Genomic DNA, 23,271 nt, shown 5'->3' with positions numbered 1-23,271 from the left:
GGAAAAGGGAGGGAGGAAGGGAGGGAAGGGGGGGGGTGGGCGGTCCACCCCCCCCCCCGAGGGTCGCGCCCCCCCCCGCCGCGCCCCCCCCCCACCCCCGAGGTGAAGTCCGCCGATGCCGCGTCTCAGCTCCTGCTGCGTGCGCAGTCTCTTTCTGGCTCGGCCGGCGGGCCCGGTTGCCAGGGTAACCGTGACGCTGACCAAGCCCCACCCCCCGGCCGAGCCAGAGAGAGACGCCGCGTCTCAGCTGCTCCTGCTGCGCGCGCGCCCGCCCCCCCCCCACCCCAGCCCCACCCCCCCGAGGTGAAGACCGCCGATTGCGGCTGTGCGAGACGGCCGGCGGGCCCGGTTGCCAGGGTAACACTGGACGCTCAGCAAGCCCCGCCCCCCCGGCCGAGCCAGAGAGAGACGCCGCGTCTCAGCTCCTGCTGCACGCGCACCCTCGTGGTGCTGGGCTGAGGCTCGGCCCTCCAGCCTTCGAGTGGGGCCGGGAGGTGCCTAGCTCGGGCGTGGGTGCAGAGGAGACGCCGAGGCTTCTAAGCCTACGTGGAAAAACGGGGAAAGGTAGGAAAATTAATGAGATTAGATAAGTTAATTACTTTCTAAATCATTTTTTTTTTAAAAACAATATGTGTTTTAAAAGCAACGTTTTTTTTTTAAGACGCAGAAAGCGGGAAAAAGAAAGGAAAAGTTTGGAATCAAGATGGCAGCGACTCACCTCGGTTCAGAAGGATAAGGCCCGGCCACACACGCACCGATTGGCCCGGCGGCACACGCCAGCAACCCGGCGTACGATTGGTCGAGCTCGAGGTCACTCTGTCGCTAATGAGCGGATAATGAGATGCTAATGAGCGGAATGTTAAGGTTTTTGGGATACCGCGGGCGCGATTTTAGCCCGGCCAAAACGTAAATACGCTTGAAACCGTCTCGGAAGCGTAAGCTTTCTTTGGAGGTAACGCGCGCGTAGGTACGCCCTGTAACTTTCGAGCGCATACCCGACAGACGCACACGCGATGACAGACAGACAGACAGAAGTACCGATTTATATATATAGATAGTAGATGAATAAAATACTCAATGGGATCTAATTTGACATGACTCAAGTGTGACCAACGTGGCATCCTTTATAATATATAGCACATAGTGGCCTTGAATTTTAGCTAGTTACAGTTGTATTATCCAGTTTTACAATGGGAACAATTTCAGCATAGAGGGTGTTTTAATATTGCTCCTTACAACATTTATCCTTCCTATTAAAACTTTATTAAAATTCTGAGACTCAAGCAACATATTCATTTAACCTGTCAGAATCCTAGTACAGGTATTTAAGCCATTTCTGTATACATCTGATCAACATGTTATAAACCAAGAGCTAAACAGAGGACGTATTGAGATAATATATAGCTGGAATGGTTCAGTATTATGCCAAGTGGCATCAGCAGGATACACAAGAGAAATTTAAATCTTATTTACAAGTTAGCTGAATATTGTTTTTAGGCACAAGACAACAGTATATAACGGTTTTTAGACTTAAGCTTCTGGAGATTCCTGAGTTACTAGCAAGACTGAAACCACTGCAGTCAGGTATTTCACATCTATTTTCCCCAGAGTGTAGGTAGCAGCAAAACTGTGGTCTGCCAGAGTTCAGATGTTGTACGATAACATCAAGAGTGTCAGAAACAATTCTCTCTTGTTTCCACTCACACAGTACAGTTGTTTTGCTCTAAAATGGAATCCACAGTTTACTTTACCAATTTAAAAAGATTCCATGCATGCTCATACACACATGGTCATGCACACGTGTCTTCACACCAATGTTCATGGTCCAACCATGTACTGGGGCCCCGAACGAGTTCTTCCATTATTAAATAAAATGCAACAAAACTAAGTGACAGTATAACTGAGGCCCATGTGACCACTGCATACTCGAGCACATAACAGTCCTAGACCAATACATGCAGCATAAATTTCACCCTTAGTTTTCAAAGCTATAACATTTTGGATGAATTCATCAATTTATTGATTGCAGAGCAATAGTCCTGGTGAATAGAGCAGTCATAGTTTAGCAGGAAGATTACAAGCAGTCCAAACACAGCCAAAATTAGCTGAATCTTTGTGAAAGAGAGGAAAAGACAGATGCAAAAACAACAGTATTAACCCACTGACCATTTCTTCCATGGACATCAAATCAGCAAGATTTTCTATACATATGACATAATGTGGTACAAGCTGAAGAATATTCTTTTGTACAATAGAATTAATAAATGCCTAATTTTTCCGAGTTACTTTGTTTTGCTGGCTGCAGTTGCTTTCATCAGACATCAAGGGATACTGAACAGCCTGCTGCACTATTGTTGGAGCTGTGCAATGACCCTGCCCTGTATGAAGTAGTTAATTCTTTCCTATTTGGCAAATTTTTAATGAAATACTCCACTCTTCAAATTTAACTACCCTATTTCCAAATATTTGCTCTTTATCTCTTGCCTGAAATTCTAATTTTTGCGAGAAAATATTCTAATGTTTTAATAAGGTTATTTGGCCTATAACTCCTCATTTTCACTTGTTATAGTCTGCAGTATGAAGAAAGAGTCACCCTAATAGCTTTCAGCATCAAGATCTGTTCTACATATACTGAATGCCAGACAAAGTATAGACTAGGTTTGTTTTACAGAACTCCACTCTTGACTACAAATCACATATCAGCAGGAATGAAAATAAGAGTATTAACTCGCAGCTGAGCATGTGTTGCTTACCATCTGAGAGAGCTCTTGGCAATGGAATTAACAATCTAGCTCGCTTCTTTGGGCTACCATTGACTGCCATTTTGACATGTATATACTCTATTGTCACTCAACAACAATTTCTAATAATGCATAGACTGCCATGTACTCGTGTACAACAGTTCTTTTTTTTTTTTTTTTTAAAGTGATCCTGACACATACTGTGTTGCAATGCAAAAATCTGGAAAATGCTATTTTTGTGTTTATAACATGACATAAGATTAGACTCAGTTATTTATGGGCTCAAAACAATAATACCAAATAATGAAGCATTGAGGAAGTATGTTAAGCTGACCAGTAAATAGCTGGGTTAATATTTTAGCCAATTTGTATGGTTTATAGTCAAGGGAGGAATTTGTACAACAAACCCAAATACCAGGACCCCATCCCAGTTTCCCCAAACCCCAGAACCCCTAATGCTACGAAACTTCTCCTTGCCTCACTGCTTCTAAAGGTCAAGCATCTACAGCAGAATGCATCTTGTCTATGATCGTGCTCTGTATCTTGGTACACATGTAAAGAAACATATCCATCAAGGCCATTCATATACAGCTTTCACAGAAAAATGTCGTTTTACAAATGCAAATTGATTTATTCAGTCTGTGAAAAAAGTGGTCTTGATAATACAATGCGCACAATATGGCATAACAGTCCTATTGTTAGAAACAGCGTATCGTCTGACTCTGAGCAACACCACAGGAAAACCTATAATAAAAACGGTACATCGAGCCATTACACTTCCAAGTGTTACATGACAAATTTGTCACAAAAAAATAAAATTGATAGCAATCATTCAGAATGTACAAAGTTCTCAGGAATTCAAATGATCCAAATTGTCACAGGAGCCAGGTGTCTGACCGATCTTACGAATCTCACAGATCTGCCACCTGAAGAGCGATTAAACTCTGACCTCACCAATGTTTACTTGGTATCAATTAGCCTCATGGCCTTAGAGACACAGCTTCACCCTGGTGGTGTGATAACACTTTACGCATTATAACAGATATAAAAACAGTGGGAGAATCGGCCGAGAGAACGGATATAAAGAGCGGGAGAATTGGCTGAGGGGAGCACATATAAAGAGCGGGACACAGCGGACCTGAGCAGCAATTTAAAAAAACAAGGAGTGACGTCACAGGACAGCAGATAGGTGATTGGTGGGTGAGTAGTACAGTTTTTTTGTCTTTAAACTAAGAGCCCTGCTCTCCAAGCCCCAGCCGCCCCGCTGTCCGAGCCCCGCCCGAGCCGAGAACACTCACCAAGGCCGAGAGCACTGTCGAGAGCCCCGCACCCCCCCCCCCCGCCCGAGCTGAGCGCGGAACACTCACCAAGGCCGAGAGCACTGTCGAGAGCCCCGCCGCACCACCCCCCCCCCCCCGCCCGAGCCGAGCGCGGAACACTCACCAAGGCCGAGAGCACTGTCGAGAGCCCCGCCCGAGCCGAGCGCGGAACAGAGACGCCGCGTCTCACCTGCTCCTGCTGCGCGCGCACCCTGACCCTCGTGGCTGACGCCATTGCCCTGGGTAACGTGACACGGGGGGGGGGGGGGGGGTGAGGAGCTTAGCAGAAACCCAATCACCTAGCTCGGGCGTGGCTGGGCAAGAAAGGCGCAGGCTTTCAGGCCTAAGAAAAAAACGGGGAAAGGTAGGAAAAAGAACGTTCAGGTTAGAGAAAATATTTACAAATGAGTGATTTTTTTAAAAACAATTTAATAAATTCAATTTTATTTTGGTGGAAATGTATATTTGAAAAGAAAGACGCAGAAAGCAGGAAAAAGAATGGAAGCAAGATGGCGGCGACTCACCTCGGTTCAGAACGATAAGGCCCGCCCACACACGCACTGATTGGTGACCTGACGGTCGACCAAAGCGTAGGATTGGTCAATCGTCCCGTCACTCGACCGTAGGAGGGCCCGGCCGCACGCGGCAGCAAGCCGCCGTACGATTGGTCGACCTCGAGGTCACTCTGTCGCTAATGAGCGGATAATGAGACGCTAATGAGCGGAATGTTGAAGGTTTTTCGGATACCGCGGGCGCGATTTTAGCCCGGCCGAAACGTAAATACGCTTAAAACCGTCTCGGAAGCGTAAGCTTTCTTTGGAGGTAACGCGCGCGTAGGTACGCCCTGTAACTTTCGAGCACATAGCCCGCCAGACGCACACGCGATGACAGTCAGAAGGACAGAAGGACAGAAGGACCGATTTATATATATATATATATATAGATAGATTAACTTAACTAGATAAACTAAATAATTAATATAACTATAAATAATCATTTGATTAAAAACTTTAACTAATTAAATAAGCAAATAAATAAAATCTAGAGATGGCAGGGCAGGCTATGTGTCGGGACTGTAGTATGTGGGAGTTTGTGGACAGTGAGACAGTCCCAGATTCCCACATCTGCAGGAAACGTCTCTGCCTTCAGTGACTCCGGCTCAGAGTCATTAAGCTGGAATGTGAGTTAGAGACACTCTGAAACGTAAGGGAGGGGGAGGAACTTCTGGATAGTTTTATCCAGAATACAGTCACACCCCAGAGGAAAGCACACGTTCAGGAAAGGGAGGGTGTGACTGTTAGGAAGCTGATTAGTGGGGACTTAGGAGAGGTTGAGAAGGAGGTCCCGCAGACACTGGTCCTGTCCAACAGGTACAATGTACTCGCTACCTGGGAGTACAATGATAAAGACTGCGGGGAGGACAGCCACAATGCAGACCAAGGCACCGTGGATCAGAAGGCTGTCCGGGGTCGGGGGTCGGGGGAGGAGGAGGAGGAGAGAGCAGAATAGAAATGTGGTAGTGATAGAGGATTCTATAATTGGGGGATAGATAGCCTCCTCTGCAGCCAAGAACGAGAATCCCGAAGGGTGTGTTGCCTACCCGGTTGCATGGTAAGGGATATCTCGAGGCGGCTGAAGAGGCATTTGGAAGAGGGGTTAATCCAGTTGTTGCGGTCCATGTCGGAACAAATGACTTAGGTAGGAATAGGGAGGGCACCCTGCTGAAGGTGTACCAGGGGTTAGGAGCAAAATTTAAAAGCAGGACCTCGAGGGTAATAATCTCTGGATTACTGCCCGAGCCACGTGCAAATTGGCATAGAAACAGTCAGATCAGGAGAATTAACACGTAGCTAAAGGACTGGTGTGGGAAGGAGGGGTTCCTTTTCATGGGACACTGGCACCAGTACTGGGACAGGAAGGAGCTGGGACAGGCTCCACCTGAACCGGGATGGGACCCGTGTCATAGCAGAAAGAGTAAATAGGGAGGTGGCAAAAGCTTTAAACCAGTAAGACGGGGGTGGGGGGGGGGGGGGGGTGGGGGGCGGGTGCGGGATCTACAAGAAATGAAAGCAGCCTAAATATAAACAAAACAGGCAAGGAAAGCATAGGAAAGAATAAAGTAAGAGAGGACATTGATGGCCAGGGAATAAATAGAGTTAGAGTTTAAAAAGATGGTTAAAAACAAAGAGAGAGAGGAACTGCTATTAAAAAATGAGTTAATCTGTCTGTACAGCAATGCACAGTATCCGTAATAAAACAGTGGAGCTGGAGGCAATCATGCATTGCGAGGAACCAGACATAGTAGGGATTACTGAGACATGGCTACAGAAAAGTCAGGACTGGGAATTAAACATTGCAGGGTATAACAGGGGAAAAGGGGAGGTGGAGTAGCTATACTTATTAGGGATAACAATGGCAGTAGAAAAAAGTGACGCAGCTATAAGCAAGACAGAAATAGAATCCATGTAGATACAAATAAAAGATAATAAATGATTAATCATACTAATAGGGGTAATCTACAGACCGCCTAATAGTGGAAGGGAGTTGGAAGAAGAAATATGCAGACAAATTAGGGAAATGAGTAACATAGAATAATAATCATGGGGGATTTCAACAACCCAGATATTAATTGGACAGAAGAGGTAGGTAAAGGGGATAAGGGAATGGAGTTCCTTCAATGTGTACAGGACTCCTTTCTAAGCAATATGTAAAAAGCCCAACGAGGGAGGATTCGCTATTGGATCTAGTAATGGGGAATGAACCAGAACAGATAAGAGAACTAAAAGTAGGGGAACATCAAGGCAATAGTGGCCATAATATAATACACTTCAAGATAATAACTGAGAAGGATATAGGTATGACAAAGACCAGGGTAATAGATTGGAGAAAAGCTGATTTTGAAGGGCTGAGAATAGAACTTGGGAAAATAAAATGGACAACAATATTGGCAAACAATGATGTAGAACAGCAATGGGAAACATTTAAAACGGTGTTCAACAGAGTCCAGGAAAAATATATTCCGCTAATGAACAAGAACAAACTAACCACTGTGGATGTATAAAGCCATAAGGGAAAAACTGAGGGTAAGGAAAGAGGCATACATTAAGTACATGGATAGCAGGGGAGAGCATGATAAGGGAGAATATGAAGGGATTAGGAGAGAAGACAAAAAAAAACAATTAGGAAGGCAAAGAGGAACCATGAAATTAAATTATCAAGGAACATAAAACAAAATCGTAAAATATTTGACATGCACATAAATAAAAAAGAGTCAGGATGGGAATAATGTTACTAAGGGATGGAGAGGATAATACCACAGGCAGCAATAGAGAGATGGCAGAGATATTAAATAATTACTTTGCTTCAGTATTTACCAGGGAGATAGAACAGGTGGCGGTGACATCAGATGATGAGATTAGTAATGAGTTAACTGCATGTAAAATAAAACGAGAAGATATACTAAATAAACTAATGAAACTCAAATAGGATAAAACCCCTGGTCCAGACAGATTACATCCACGCATGTTAAAAGAATCTAGGGAAGAAATAGCAGAGGCATTACTACACATATTTAGTCATTCATTAGAAAAAGGTGTAGTTCCAGAGGACTGCCAGATAGCTAACGCAACACCTATATTTAAGAAGGGAGATAGAACATGTCCAGGGAATTATAGGCCAGTCAGCTTAACGTCGGTAGTAGGAAAAAGAATGGAATCCCTGCTAAAGGAGAAAATAGAACATCTAGAAACGAAAAATATAATAGTCAGCATGGATTTCAAAAGAGAAAGTCTTGCTTAACCAACCTAATTGAATTTTTGAGGCGGTAACAGAAAGAGTAGACAAGGGTGATGCAGAAGATGTAATTTATTTAGATTTTCAAAAGGCCTTTGATAAGGTACCACATAATAGTCTAATGAATAACGTCAGGGAATGCAGAGTCAGGGGACAAGTAGCAGAATGGATAGCTAGCTGGCTTCAAGACAGAAAGCAGAGAGTAGGGGTAAAGGTAATGACAGAAAGTGGGTAGTGGTGCTCCACAAGGATCAGTTCTGGGACCACTGTTGTTTACAATATTAACAATTTAGACGTTGGAAACAAAACACAATTTCTAAATTTGTGGACGACACCAAATTGGGGGGATAGCCAATACCGAGGAGGACTGCAACAAATTACAAGACATGAGTAAACTTGCAGAATAGGCATATAATTGGCAAATTAAATTCAACAGAGATAAATGTGAGGTATTACATTTTGGTAAGCAAAATAGGGAGGTCACATATTACTTGGAAAATAAGACTCTAAATGGGGTAGAGGAACAAAGGGATCTTGGAGTAGAAATACACAAATCACAAAGTATCGACACAGGTTAACAAGGCCATAAAAAAAGACCAAGCACTTGGGTTTATTTCTAGAGGGATAGAATTGAAAAGTAGTGAAGTTATGCTAAACTAGTATCGAACCTCGGTTAGACCACACTTGGATAACTGTGTGCAATTCTGATCGCCACATTAGATAAAGAACATAGAGGCACTGGAGGGGCTGCAGATAAGAACTACAAGGGTGAGACCAGAAATGCGAGGGTACACCGATCAGGAAAGGATCAACAGGCTGGGTCTCTTTTCTCTTGAAAAGAGAAGGCTGACCTAATAGAGGTCTTTAAAATCATGGAAGGTTTTGATAGAGTAGATACAGAGAAAATGTTTCCACTTGTGGGGAAGAGCAAAACTAGAGGCCATCAATAGAAGATAGTCACCAAAAAATCAAATAGGGAATTCAGAAGAAACTTCTTTACCTAGAGAGTGGTGAGAATGTTGAACTCGCAACCACAGGGAGTGGTTGAAGCGAATAGGATAGATGCATTTAAGGGGCCAGGAAATAAGCATATGAGGGAGAAGAGAATAGGGGGTTATGCTGATTGAGTTAGTTGAGGAAAAACGGGGAGGCGGCTCGAGTGGAGCATCAACGCTAGCATGGACTGGTTGGGCCGAATGGCCTGTTTCTGTGCCGTATATTCTATGTAATCTATGTAATAATGCTTCTGTCCTTGTAAAACAGACATCATGTTCTTTTAGGGTTCAGTTTTGATGAAGGATACACACCTGAAATGCCGTAACCAGCCTTATCCCTTTACAGGCCTGACCTACTGTGACTTTCCAGCATTTTGTTTTTATTTCAAGGCCGAATTTATTCTAATCCAATCTAACCCAAAGATAAACAATAGCCAGATTCTTCCCCATCCCAGCTCAAGCTAAAGACAAAGACAATTTTAGCTCACCTCCACAAGGATGAATTGCTTTGACTGAGAATAACTAGGTCAGCACACAACAGAAGCTGAACCTGGGACCCTTTGTGGCCTGGCTGGCTCAGTGCAACACGAAGCAGAACATTTGCCCCTTGAGGCACTGAGGTGCTGAGAGAATGGATCTTAACATGGGTGCAGAACCCAATTCGTGTTACGATATTTGCAGACAAGACTCAAACAGGTTACTCAGTGGAGACAGAGAATGTATTCAGCATGATATAACTTACGAAAACCCTTAAAAGTAGTTGACTATGTCCAGTGCAAAACTTGGGAGAATTGATTCAATCGGAGCTGCAGCAGTCCTGAAGAAACAGCATCGAGACCTGTGCCACCCAAGCATTAAACACCCATGACAAATTTGAGCCAGTTCCTATAATGCTACTTTGCTGAATAACATAATTATCATTCTCCTTATCCTTTCCCACCACCTCTTTCTCCTCATTGCACATGTACAGGTCGACAGTAGATACCCACTCGTGCTCAGCATCACCAGTCACTGCCGTAACCAGACCGCACATTCCCCATCATTTAGAGAACATCTTTACTTCTCAATACCCGTATCTAGTTAAACGATTGCCTGTTCTGTGGATTACAACATTACGATCCCTTGTTGTGCACACGGGATACGATGATCTCACACATACTCCCGTTCTTCTATATTTTTGGTGGGCAGACTGAAAAGTACTCTAGTCAGGAAAAAATGGTTCATTTTACATGATTTATATTAACAAACAGAAAGCAGACTTCTAGTCAAACACATAGTTTATCGCTCTATTGTGAAAAAGAAAAAGCGACACCCTGCCCCACTAGCGGGCTGAACTCACCTGAACTGACTAGTACCAACTTTTACAGGCTGCAACTGTTAATGCTTCAGCCTAGACTTTAACAGCCTCCTGCACTGACAGGAGAGAAACCAAGATCAACTCTGACTTTTCCAGGAAAACTGCTCCATCTCGAGACAAAAACAGCAAGACAGAGAGTGGGGGGGGGGGTGGGGGGGAGGGAGGGTGGTGAAGAGGGGCAGCGAGAGAGCACACGTTAGACACATACCCACACACAGACAGACAGAGAAAACCTGACCTTTGGCCCCTCCCTCAGCTCAGTGTCAAGAACGGGGCTTACTGAGCCACCACAGAGTTATCATCTTGAGTGGAGGAACCCTACCCATCTTCGATGCAGGAGCCCATAGCAACTATAGAGGGTATCGAGGCACTGGAGAGGATGCAAAAAAGATTTACAAGGATAATACCAGAAATGCAAGGTTATACCCATCAGGAAAAGTTAAACAGGCTGGGTCTCTTTTCTCTTGAAAAGAGAAAGCGGAGGGATGGCTTAATAGAGGTCTTTAAAATTATGAAATGTTTTGATAGAGTAGACACAGAGAGTGTGTTTGCACTTGTGGGGAAAAGCAAAATTAGAGACCATCAGTATAAGAAAGTCATCAAGAAATCAAATAGGAAATTCAGAAGAAATTTCTTTCCCCAGGGAGTGGCAAGAATGTGGAACTCACTACCACAGGCAGTGGTTGAGACAAACATTGGCCCAGAGGTACACCGGTGGGTATGGCGGTGTACCTCCTTTGAAAACCAACACAAGTTCCGGATTTCTGCATGCGCTTGCGCATGCACAAAATCCCAAACTTGCGGTCCGTTAACGTACGCTTTGACAGGCCATCCGTACGGCCCACAACAAAGCAATTGCTGGCGCAGAGCACCGACTGGCCAACAATTGCGTACGGAAATGTTACGGTTGATGCAAACAAGCACAGGGCCTGTTTGCATCAGCATAAGGGGATACCTCAGGCATGTTTTAAACATGTTCATCTCGGAAATCATACTGTTTAACTGTATCAAATGAGTTTGTCAATGTTTCTGCAACTATAAGAGTTTTAATGATGTCAAAAATGATCAATAAATTAAATTTGTGTGTGAAGTTGGTGGAATGAAGCTAATTCGGCATTAAATTCTAACCTTGTAAATTATAATTAAATCTGATTATGGGATTCAATTAAATCTGATTACCACATTCCCTTTGTAAATGATTAAAAACGAACTGTGTTTTGTGATTCGAGGACGAGGTACGTGATCCCAGTTCGCTTCCGCACAGGCTGTGTCCCTGGGATCCGTGGGTCATTAGGCTGCCCTCCAGCTCGCAGCGTCAGACCGCAAGTTTGCGCAGGAGAGCCACCATCAAGTAGGGGTGTACTCCAGAGGTGTGCCTCCAACGGCAATTTTTGGCCCAATATAGATACATTTAAGGGAAAGCTAGATAAGCATGAGAGGGAGAAGGGAATACAGGGTTATGCTGATAGAGTTAGATGAGCAAGAATGGTTTGGCGACTCGAGTGGAGCATAAACACCAGCATGGACTGGTTGGGCTGAATGCCCTGTTTCTGTGTTGTGTATTCTATGTAATTACATTGTCTATTTAGCTAAGCACATGCAAGAACATCCATTCTTGTATTAAAAAATACAAACTTCTGATTAGATCCCCATTGTCTCAAAACTGATGTAGTATGTGACACTCCTCTCGGAAATTCCCCCACCACAAGATTAGTGTGCGTCAACCAGTGAGGGTACCTATTACCTCATAGCATAGGGAAATATGGCAGCAATGGAGCCAGATATATTCGCAACAGTCCAATAGAATTATTTAATTCACAGACTGCTTTCAACCACTGGCAGCCCTGTCCATAGTGCTTTGCAATAATAAGGGGCCATTTATGCTTGAGCTCAATTCAGCATCTGTAGAGAGCAGTTTAGAGGGATGTAGAATGACAGGCAGTAGAATGTGGATTTAAAACATGGGGAAGATGCTATATCCCGATAATCACATTATTTCTCCAGCAAGGAATCTAGTGAATCTTCCAAATAGAGGCTCTTTAAGACAAATGAAGCTCAGAGATAATACCTGACCACAATTGTTCGATGGAGCACCCAGATTATAAAAATGGGCTGAGCAAAAATTTCAGAACTGCTCCTCAAGGCATCAGACCCTACCACTAGACAGCATTTATATTTTGATAACCCTTAATAATAGAGGAACTGGTTTGAAAAAAAATCAATTTGCTGCCAAGGCTGGTGAGATTATTTTTGATTTCTGTTTAACCTAGCCTGTTTCTTTAAGGCCAACGCAGCTATACTGAACCAGGGGCTGAAAAATGGTCCCCTTGTCCAATTGCTCCTGTGGAGGGGGGGACTTGGCTGAAAAGGTATAACCCCGAGGTAACAAAGTCAATGTTCAGGGTGTCTCTAATGTGTTTGCTATCAGCCGTAAAGCAGCAATCCCACCACTTCCTTCTCATACTCACCACAGGAGAATAGCTCATTTAGACAGGCAGCTAGCTCTAAGTGAGGAGAAGCTAGATTCCTCAAGTTCAAAAGAAACCATCAGGGAATGATTATGTGTGTTGTTTACGGTCTGGTCACAGATATTCTGTGGTAAAGTGGTGCTCATCACTCCTGTAAGCAGTCTAAGCATCTTCTATTTAGCTGTGTGCACATACTGTTCAATGACGTAACTCAGGGGTGTTAAAAAGGTATTCCTTTGTGATCTAAATTCAATTATATTTTGCCCATGTGCTTCTTCAATATTTTCAGATGGACTGAGGAGGCCACATGCAAATCGTTAGGCTATTTAATTTCACAGCGAATAAATAAAGTGCAACAGTTATGATCAGAATCACTTAGTTCCAGCAGCACCATTTGTCTTTGCGCAATAATACAAAATAATGAACATACCACACTTCGCCACATTGGTGGGTGGTCTTTCTTGACTCGGAACTAACCTCTCCCATTCTCCTTATGAGCCAGGCCAAAGGTTGCCCTTGCAATTTTGTGTTTTCAAACTAGGTCTGACTTTACAACCTTTGCTGGATCTCACTGTCCTCACAGTGTAATGTACATACCTTTAAGGGGGGGGAACTATATTTTACAGCTCATGTATACTGCAGTACCGGCAGTGACCACACCTGTATATAGCACTGAGTAGTAATCTGTACAGATCAGTTCCAGTGTGAGCCACGTTGAGTAAACACCTGTTGTACCGTTCTCCTGCAGTCTGTGTCTTATTATACATTATACACAGACACAACACACAGCATTCTGTTTTTACAAAGAAACCCGACAACCTGTGTTGGTGCCTGTTTTTTTTAATCTTCCTCTGTTCACAGCCAAAAAGGAAGACCTGTCAGACGGCCCCTGCTAAGCTGACAGGACCAGGAACAAAGGTGCGAGATGCTCATCAATTATCAAGACAAGCTTATGAATTGCTTATTTGGGGGAAAAACTCTCTTTGGCATACCAACCATTTTTTGTTACGGTGCTTTTTTTGCTAAAGTTGTGTGAATACATTTTGCCTTAACAAAAAAAGTAACAACTTTTTCCCAAATCTTGTGTCTGGAAAAATGGTCAATAAATCCCAATATGTGACTATTGTAGACTTCTTTTACGATCAGCCAGATGCCAGAAGCCATTACTGTGCTTAACATTCTTCAAACTAAGTTACAAAAAGGCCCACACAGGTCATGTTCCTGTTCACCCAATAATGGAGTGTACTCCTGTAGGTACACATCCCACTTACCAAAGTCTAGAAAGCTTAGGTGTAAATTGACAAGAACTGAGGATTAGGGATTCCCAAACGTGTGCAGGGTAGTTACCAGCACAGAACACCCTAGCCATTTAGGCATTCATTTGCACGGTGATCTGGAGCCAAATATGCAGAAACCCAGCTCCCAGTGACAGCTACTAGATCCCATTAATGAGCCACGCTGACTGTTCAATCAACAATAGCTGTCGTAAAGTACTGCAGATCTGCCTGCCCCAGCTATTGGATTACCAAGTCTGGCACAGAGAGTTGACTTTGTTCCAATCTTCAATCACCAGGTTTGTCATGTTGGAGCCATTTCAACCTTAAACAGACCTTGTTTACTTACTCTTTCTCCCTCCCACACCCTTCCCCCGCCAGCCGTCTCCACCCCGAGAGGAGCCGCAAGTGATTAAACAACTGACAAGTGCAGGTTGGAGCCCTAGCTTAGCAGCAGACAACACATTAGGGCTCTTGGGATTGGGAGTAATATATTATTATTTTTTTTAATTCATTGATGGGATGTGGGTGTCGCTGGCTGGCTAGGCCTGCATTTAGTGCCCATCCCCAATTGCCCTCGAGAAGATGGTGGTGAGCCGCCTTCTTGAATCGCTGCAGTCCATATGGTGTAGGTACACCCACAATGCTGTTAGGAAGGGAGTTCCAGGATTTTGGCCCAGCGACAGTGAAGGAACGGCGATACAGGTCCAAGTCAGGATGGTGTGTGGCTTGGAGGGGAACTTGTAGGTGGTGATGTTCCCATGCGTCTGCTGCCCTTGTCCTTCTAAGTGGTAGAGGTCACGGGTTTGGAAGGTGCTGTTGAAGGAGCTTTGGCGAGTTGCTGCAGTGCATCTTGTAGATGGTACACACTGCAGCCACAGTGCGCCGGTGGTGGAGGGAGTGAATGTTGAAGGTGGTGGATGGAGTGCCAATCAAGCGGGCTGCTTTATCCTGAATGGTGTCGAGCTTCTTGAGTGTTGTTGGAGCTGCACTCATCCAGGCAAGTGGAGAGTATTCCATCACACTCCTGACTTGTGCCTTGTAGATGGTGGAAAGACTTTGGGGAGTCAGGAGGTGAGACACTCGCCGCAGAATTCCCAGCCTCTGGCCTGCTCTTGTAGCCACAGTATTTATATGGCTGGTCCAGTTCAGTTTCTGATCAATGGTAACCCCCAGGATGTTGATAGTGATCTTCGGTTGAGGATTGATTAACGGACACAACAGGGAGTAGGAATAAACTAGTCATTTTTGGGTTGGCAGACTGTAACTGGTTGGGTACCACAAGGATCAGTGCTTGAGCCGCAGCTATTTACAATCTATATCAAGGACTTAAATGAGAGGGCCCAGTGTAGTGTATCCAAGTTTGCTGATGATACAAAGTTAGGTGGGAAAGTAAGCTGTGAAGAGGATGCAAAGAGGCTGCAAAGGGATATAGACAGGTTAAGTCAATGAACAAGAACATGGCGGACAGAATATAATTTGGAGAAATATGAAGTTATCCGCTTTGGTAGGAAAAATAGAAAAGCAGAAAAATTTTTAAATGGAGAGAGACTGGGAAATGTTGGTATTCAGAGGAATCTGGGAGTCCTTGTACACAAATCTCAGAAAGTTAACATGCAGGTACAGCAAGCAATTATGAAAGCAAATGGTATGTTGGCCTTTATTACAAAGGGATTGGAGTATAAGAGGAAAGAAGTCTCACTACAATTATATAGGGCCTTGGTGAGATCACACCTGGAGTACTGTTTACAGTTTTGGTCTCCTTACCCCAGGAAGGACATGCTTGCCTTAGAGGAAGTGCAACAAAGCTTCACTGGACTGATTCCTGGGATGAGGGGGTTGTCATGGGATGAGGGGATGGTCCTATGACAAGAGATTGAGTAGACTACGCCTAGAGTTTAGAAGAATGAGGTGTGATTTCAGTGAAACATAAAATTCTTAAAGGGTTCGACAGGGTAGATGCTGGGAGGATGTTTCCCCTGGCTGGGGAGTCCAGAAATAGTGGGTCACAGTCTCAGAATAAGGGTCACCCATTTCGGACTGAGATGAGGAGAAATTTCTTCACTCAGAGGGTTGTGAATCTTTGGATGCTCAGCAGTTGAGTATATATATTCAAGACAGAGATCGACAGATTTTTGGATACTAAGGGAATCCAGGGATATGAGGATAGGCAGGAAGGTGAAGTTGAGGTAGATCAGCCATGATCTTACTGAATGGCGGAGCAGGCTCGAAGGGCCGAATGGCCTACTCTTGCTCCTATCTCTCAAGTCCCTATGAATAGTAACTCCTCACAAGCAGCATGGTGAGCACCACAACTGACCAGAAAAGATGCAAGTACTCTTGATCACAGCATTGCTAGACAGACTCTACTGAACACAGAAGACTTGGTTTAAAATTCACCATTTTATTCATCCTAAACTGGCAAGTCTGGTCAGGAAGTACCATGCCAATTTGGCAACTAGCAGATCATGCATTCAAGAAACAAACTGAGCAATGGTCATATCTATCTACAAGGGCAGCACGGTGGCATAGTGGTTAGCACTGTTGCCTCACAGCGCCAGGGACCCGGGTTCAAATCCGGCCTCGGGTGACTGTCTGTGTGGAGTTTGCACATTCTCCCCGTGTTTGCGTGGGTTTCCTCCGGGTGCTCCGGTTTCCTCCCACGGTCCAAAGATGTGCGGGTTAGGTTGATTGGCTATGATAAATTGACCCTTAGTGTTAGGGGGATTAAATACGTGGGGTTACGGGGATAGGGTGGGATGTGTGTTGGTGTAGGGGTTACGGGGATCGGGTGGGATATGTGTCGGTGCAGGCTCGATGGGCCGAAATGGCCTCTATCTGCATTGTGGGGTTTCTGTGATTCTGTGAATACATCATGGACTGCTGCATATTCTACAATGTTTAAAGCCTCAGGCAGTGGAGGAAGTAGCCACTTTCTCCACTTAACAAAATACTCTATTCACAGGTATGACAGCTACTTAGACCTGGATACACTGAATCCCAGTCAATACTTCCATAATTTTCTTTTAAAATCCACATGGTAATCAAAGAGCAACTGGGTGACTAACTATTTTTGATAATAGCCACCTGCAAACAAAGATTGGCACAGTGCAAGAACTGCTTCTGACTCTGCAGCTAAATGTGTCTCCTGGATCTGGTTCTTTAAGGGTGCGCTGGAGACCAGACAGTGATAGTACTTAGCCTTTCATCATATCATTTAGTTGTGGTAGAGTCAGGAGCCAAGGCATCGTGCTCAGTTTATATTTCAGCTCCCACTGTCCTGTTCCTGGAGTGAGGATACAAGGCACTCTGGTGATGCACCATGTTCTATTATCCTGAATCAGGGTCCAAGGGACTAAGGGAAGAAAATACCAACAGCTAGATGATTTTTAAATTAAAAAATTGAAGGAAACTAATTTTTTTAATTTGGTGCAGAAACTGACCGCCTACCCCGCCCCCCCCCCCACCACCGTGATTTGCCAGAGTGTCTCAAGAATTTATTACATTCTGGAATGTCTTTGTTTACCAAGCCTGCGAAAAGCATGAGCGCTTAGCGCTTTTTTCTACAATTTTCTGAATAAAACTGTCTGTCCTGTGCCCTGAAAGGGCAGATTTTTTCCTTGATTAAAGGTTACTAGGCTTCCTCAAGCTTATAGCAGATTCCATGTGAGGCACCTAAAGCTCAAGGGGGACACGATAAGACAAACAGCTAAAAGGAAGCCGAAATCAGTAAGTCATTAGAAATTATGTATAACCTGCCTTGAAAATGTAAGAAAACTGATACTAGTTCTAGATGTCAGGAAAATTGTGACACTCGCTGCAGAGAACCTTTTGAAAGCTTGGGGAGGGGAGATTTCACACTAGTACGTAGTTCCTGGGGCTTTCTAAAGGTCATGTGTAGTACTGTCCCGATGAGATCATGATGCCCATTTTATGGTCCTGCTTAAGCACGTGATTCCCCAAAATCAATCAAGCTCGGGCATGTTTCCACAGCGTGTAAAATATGCTAGAATGAAGAAGCTTAACTTGTAAAAATCTGGTTACTCATTCCTCATCTGTATTTTTTGATTTGTTAACATTTAAGGACATAAGAACAGAAGAAATAGGAGCTGGAGAAATAGGGCCAGTTGGCCCTTCAAGCCTGCTCCGTCATTCAACAAGATCATGGCTGATCTTCTACCTCAACTCCACTTTTAATCACGATGTTTGACTGGTAGCTTAACAAATAAGTAGGTTTTGAATCAAACAATGGCGCAAATTTCCGATCGGAGGCTTCCTGTGTGCAGATGCCTCCGAATGGAAAAAAATCTACGCACTTACCTGCTGGCTCCGTACGAAATGTGCAGAGGTCCAGGTATCCCAGAGGCGCATGCGGTTCACAAGTGCCCCTGGGATCACGTGGGCCATGGGGGGCCAAATCAAAGAAAGGAATCCCCCTTCACACTTTCGACAGGTCTCTATGCACAGATCTGTCAAAAGTATGAATGGGGATCACTTAAAAGAGTTAAACATCAAATTTTTTTTTTAAATCACCTATTTAAAATTAGTTAAAATTACATTGAATTAAATATTTTTAACATTTTACGGGGCTAAAAACAAACTTATTTTTAAAGTATTTTTAAATTATAAATGAGTGAAATTTTTAATTTTTTTTTAAACTCTTATGCTGGTAAAAGCAGGCCTTACGCAGGCTTTTACCAGGCGTAAGATTTTTAAAGGTTTTCAGCGGGCGGAAGTTGTGCAGAAAGCGGAACTCCCTGCACAAGGAGGCCCATCTCCTGGGCATGTGGATGATCTGTCAAGAGTGACAGATCGCATGTGCCGGTTTTCAGCACATGCACTTTGCATGCCCGAAACCGGCACTTGTGAGGCCCCTATGGGTGCGTGCACACCTCGTACGCATCCCTGGGGGTCGGAAAATCCAGCCCAATGTTTTTGTACGGTCCATTGGAAGTACAGTGTGACTTTGAGATGCAACATCGCTGATGTTACACTTTCAGGCCTGTATCCTTCAATAAGCAGGACACGATGGATGTGTGTTAAATACAAGACTTTTATTCGAGAGAACTTACGGTGTTGCTCAAGTTTAAGTCAAAAGCTGTGCTGTTATAAAAGGACAGACTTGTTGTACCATGTGATGCACAACTGAACTAAGGTGTAGCTGCCTATCTTTAAGACCACCAGATCCAATTGTGTTAAGTCAACAGACGCTCTGGTCATTCAGAGTTCAACTGTAGTTTACTCAGGGAACTTTGTAGATTGGTATATTTGAAGTTAGGAGGTTAGAACTGTGGAGTGTGATCGATGGTCATGGTGAGTCACAGAATATGTTATTTTACAACAAGAGTGGTATTATGCCACATAAGGCACAATATATTATATGGGGCACTGATTTATGAAGAATATATGTGAAACTGCACTACTACATGGCATAGGATTTTTAATCAGCATATTTAAGACTGAATACCAGGCTTCTATCCAGTTTTGCATAAAACTGTTAAATCAGTGGCTTTGATTTTTTGTAGGCTTCTTTATTTATTCAGTTTCATCTCTTAGCTTTTGTAAAGCCCATGGTATATAGCAAGGCTATGGGCAAGATGTACAAGGTTGGAGGTTGTTACATGCTATTTTGCAGCAGTGAAGGGGATATATATATATATATATATAATATATATAATAAATAAATAAATAAATAAATAAATAAATAAATAAATAAATAAAAAGTCCTGTACTTTAGTTAGGGCCCTGAGGTTTAGCAGAAAAAATATTTTTATGCCCAGAATTTGCTTTGTTTTGCTTGCCAGCCTTGCTGTCCATCATAAAAACCTGAAAATTTACTTCAGAAAAGACCAATTATCTCAGATAAAAGTCCTATAAATTCATTTTTTTAATGTTCTTTTTAGGTTTTAATCCCAAGAAGTACGAGGTGAGAGTGCCACGGGCGATGGGCAAGCGGGACAGGACTTTCGCACAAGCTGGGAGACTGGACAAACGAGCACTGGAGTAATTGGAGTCTAGAGGTGACAAAGGCATGAATGATGGTTTCAGCAACAGATAATCTGAGGTATGTAGAGCTATGTTACAAAGGTGGACATACGTGGTCTTTGTGATGAAGTGGATATGGAGTTGGAAACTCAGCTTGGGGTGAAACAAGGTGCCATGGCCTGAGATAGCTGCCAGGGAGGGGAATGGAGTTGTTGGTGAGGCCAAAGATTATGAGTTTGGTCCTCCCAGTGTTTAGCTGGAGGAACTTGCGGCTGAGCTAAGACAGGACATTGTATAAACAATCTGGTGGCACAGAGACAATGTAGAGGTTTAGAGGTGGTGGAGAGGTTCAGCTCAGTGTCAGAAGTTGACCCTGTATCTGTGGATGATGACACCAAGTGGCAACACGTAGATGAGGAAGAGGAGTCGAGTATGAATTGTTCCTTGGGATTTCTTGCTGTGACAGTACATTAGGAGATGAAGGCATTGATAGAGATGCTCCAGCTACCATCAGATAGGAAAGAGTAGAAGCAAACAAGTAATCCCGAGTTGGACAACATCTTTACTAAGAGTGGTGACAATGTGGAACTCGCTACCACATGGTGTGGTTGAGGCAAATAGCATAGATGCATTTAAGGGGAAGCTAGATAAGTACATGAGGGAGAAAGGAGTAAAGGATATGTTGATAGGGTGAGATGAAGTAAACGAAGTGGGAGGAGGCTTATGTGGAGCATAAACCTCTTAGGCCGAAGGGCCTGTTCCTGTGCTGTAAATTCTATGTAACCTCGGAGAGGCTTTAAAGGAGGAAGGCACGACTGACCAGGTCGAAGGCTGCATTGAGGTCAAGGAGCTTATGGAGTAATAATGCATCACAATCACAGAGAATATGGTTTGTGACTTTGATTACAGCGGTTTCAGTGCTATGGGAGAGGCAGAAACCTGATTTGTAGAAATTCAATCAGGGGGTTACAGGAGAAATGCCATGGATCTTGGTGTTCAAGAACTTGAGTGGAAAAAGTGTTTGGAAATGAAGCAATGGTTAGCAAGAACAGAGGGGTCGAGTGAGTTTTTCAGGAAGGGGTGAAGACAGTGGTTTTGTTTTAAAGAATACAGGGGCAGTGTTTGAAGAGAGGGCAACCATTGAACATGTCAGTTGCATGAGGCTATGAAAACATGTTGGATGGTCAGGAGTTTAGTGGGAATGGGTTCAAGTGAACAGAGACAGATCTCGGGTGAGCTGTGATTGGAGACTGCATGGCGGCTGGGGGGGGGGGGGGGGTGTAAGAGAAGCGAGAGCAGCAAGATAGACTCTGTTGCAATGCTAGGCTCAGAGGAGGACAGAGGAAGGGTGAACACCAGAGGCAGCTGATTGGTCTCTATCTTGAGAAAATATAAGCGCTCCTCACACTTTAGAGGTGAAGGATCAAGGAAGAGTGGTTTAAGGAGGTCCGAAATAACAACAGAAAATGCTGGAAAAACTCAGCAGGCCAGGCAACATCTGTGCAGAGAGAAATAGAGTCAACGTTTCGAGTCAAACTCTTTGTCAAGACTGGAAAGGCACAGGAAATGAAATAGATTGAGAGGCCAGGCTGGGAGAGAACAAAAGAGAAGACATTAAGAGGTATTCAAAACGAGATGAGATGGTGATGGGACTAGTGGAGACAAAAGACGGCTCTAGATTAGGTGTGAAATGTGCTGGCAGAATGGGAGACAGCTGCCATGTGGGAGAGAGAAAAAGAGGGGGGGGGGGGGGGGGAAAAAGGCCAAAACAAAGGTGGGTATAAAAAATAAGTAAAAATGTTATGGGGGCCGAGGTTATGATCTGAAATTGTTGAACTCGATATTGAGTCCGGAAGGCTGTCAAGTGCCTAATTGGAAGATGACGTGCTGTTGCTCGAACTTACACTGAGCTTCCGTGGAACAATGCAAGAGGCCAAGGACGGTGAGGTCCGAGTGGGAATGGGGCGGTGAATTAAAATGACAGGCGACCGGAAGCTCGGGGTCATCCTTACGGACTGAACGGAGGTGTTCCGCAAAGCGGTCACCCAATCTGCGTTTGGTCTCTGTAGTGTATGTACCTTGAAGAAGGAACTATATTCTGCAGCCCCTGTATACTGCAGTACCAGTCGTGACCACCCCTGTATATAAGCCTGTGTAGTAACTTTGTATAGTAGTTCCAGTTTTGTCTCCATTCAGTAAACACCTGTTATAACCAACTTCTGCAGTCCGTGTCTCAATTACACACGGACGTTACATTGGCGACAAACAGATCCGAACTTACCTACAGTTCTGCACCACCTCACAGGGATCCATCCCTGAAGCGAAGTTGTTTGAGGTCGAGGCCAGAAGGAAGAAAGCCAAAAACAAAAAACAAAAAACAAACAGAAGAAACGGGCGTCGACCGTGGGCAACCGCCCTCTGATTCATCAAATTCGAAGATTTGCAGGAGAGGCTGTCGAGAGCTGGACTTGGTTATCCAGTCTATGGTGTTCCAGCTAAATCGGGCTGGTGGCAGGTAGTACACTGATCCTTCCTGGGCTGCGGCGGGCTAGAGCTCGATCGGGTGGCTTTTCAACGGGGCCGAGCAGCGTTGTCGGGAAGAGGAGGAGAGAGGGTGGAGCACACAGGGCGGCCGGTGCTACGAAGCCGGGCAGCGTACAGGTCCGAGAAGAGGGAGGAAAGTGTCCCATAGGGTCTGCTCCGACGACGGGAACAGTAATTAAAATAAAAGAAATTCGAAGCGCAGAAAGCCGCGAGGAGCTGCAGTTTGCCACGGGGACCGTGGAGAGCGGCGTTGGCAGCAGCACGGGGGGGGGGGGGGGGGGAAGTGCGCGAAGACCATAGGGCGTCGCCATCAAGGCATAAAAACGCCAGCAACAGCGCTGGCAGCAGCGGAAAAGACAAAGCGCGGGGGGCGCCATCTTAATCCAGCGGGGAAGAAGGCAAAGCACATGAGGTGCCATTTTGTTCAATCGGGGAAGAAGGCAAAGCGCGGGAGGCGCCATCTTAGATCTCCAAGATGCCGAAGACTGGCAATATCACTGCCTTCGATAATGCAATAGAAGACTGGACCACGTATGTGGAAAGAGTCGAAGTATATTGCAAGGCAATATGAGATGAGAAAAAGGCATCGGTACTACTAAACTTAATGGGCGCAAGAACGTAGGGCCTATTGCGGAACCTGATCGCTCCAGTCAAACCGATGGAGAAGAGTTTTAACGAAATTGTGGATATCCTACAGGAACACCTAAATCCTACACCGCTGCTGATAGCAGAAAGATTTAAATTCCACAAGAGAAATCAGCATAAAGATGAGAGCAATGCTGATTACCTTACGGAA

At 44.4% G+C, this 23,271-nt stretch overlaps 1 protein-coding gene and 1 pseudogene across 6 annotated transcripts in view; one reads left to right on the top strand and one right to left on the bottom strand.

Annotated features, from left to right (window-relative positions):
- Window positions 1-19,953, top strand: part of LOC147113679 (uncharacterized) — a 71,087-nt pseudogene extending 51,134 nt beyond the window's left edge.
- jmjd1cb (jumonji domain containing 1Cb) overlaps window positions 1-23,271 on the bottom strand; it is a 385,858-nt gene that overhangs the window by 297,454 nt on the left and 65,133 nt on the right. The gene's annotated exons all lie outside the window — the stretch shown is intronic.

Source organism: Somniosus microcephalus, chromosome 8 (assembly GCF_052327205.1).
Source record: "Somniosus microcephalus isolate GS21.2 chromosome 8, FLI_Smic_1.0, whole genome shotgun sequence".
Classification (NCBI taxonomy): Eukaryota; Metazoa; Chordata; class Chondrichthyes; order Squaliformes; family Somniosidae; genus Somniosus; species Somniosus microcephalus.
The sequence above is the reverse complement of the archived record's forward strand: the minus strand, read 5'-3'. Positions and strand labels throughout refer to the sequence as shown.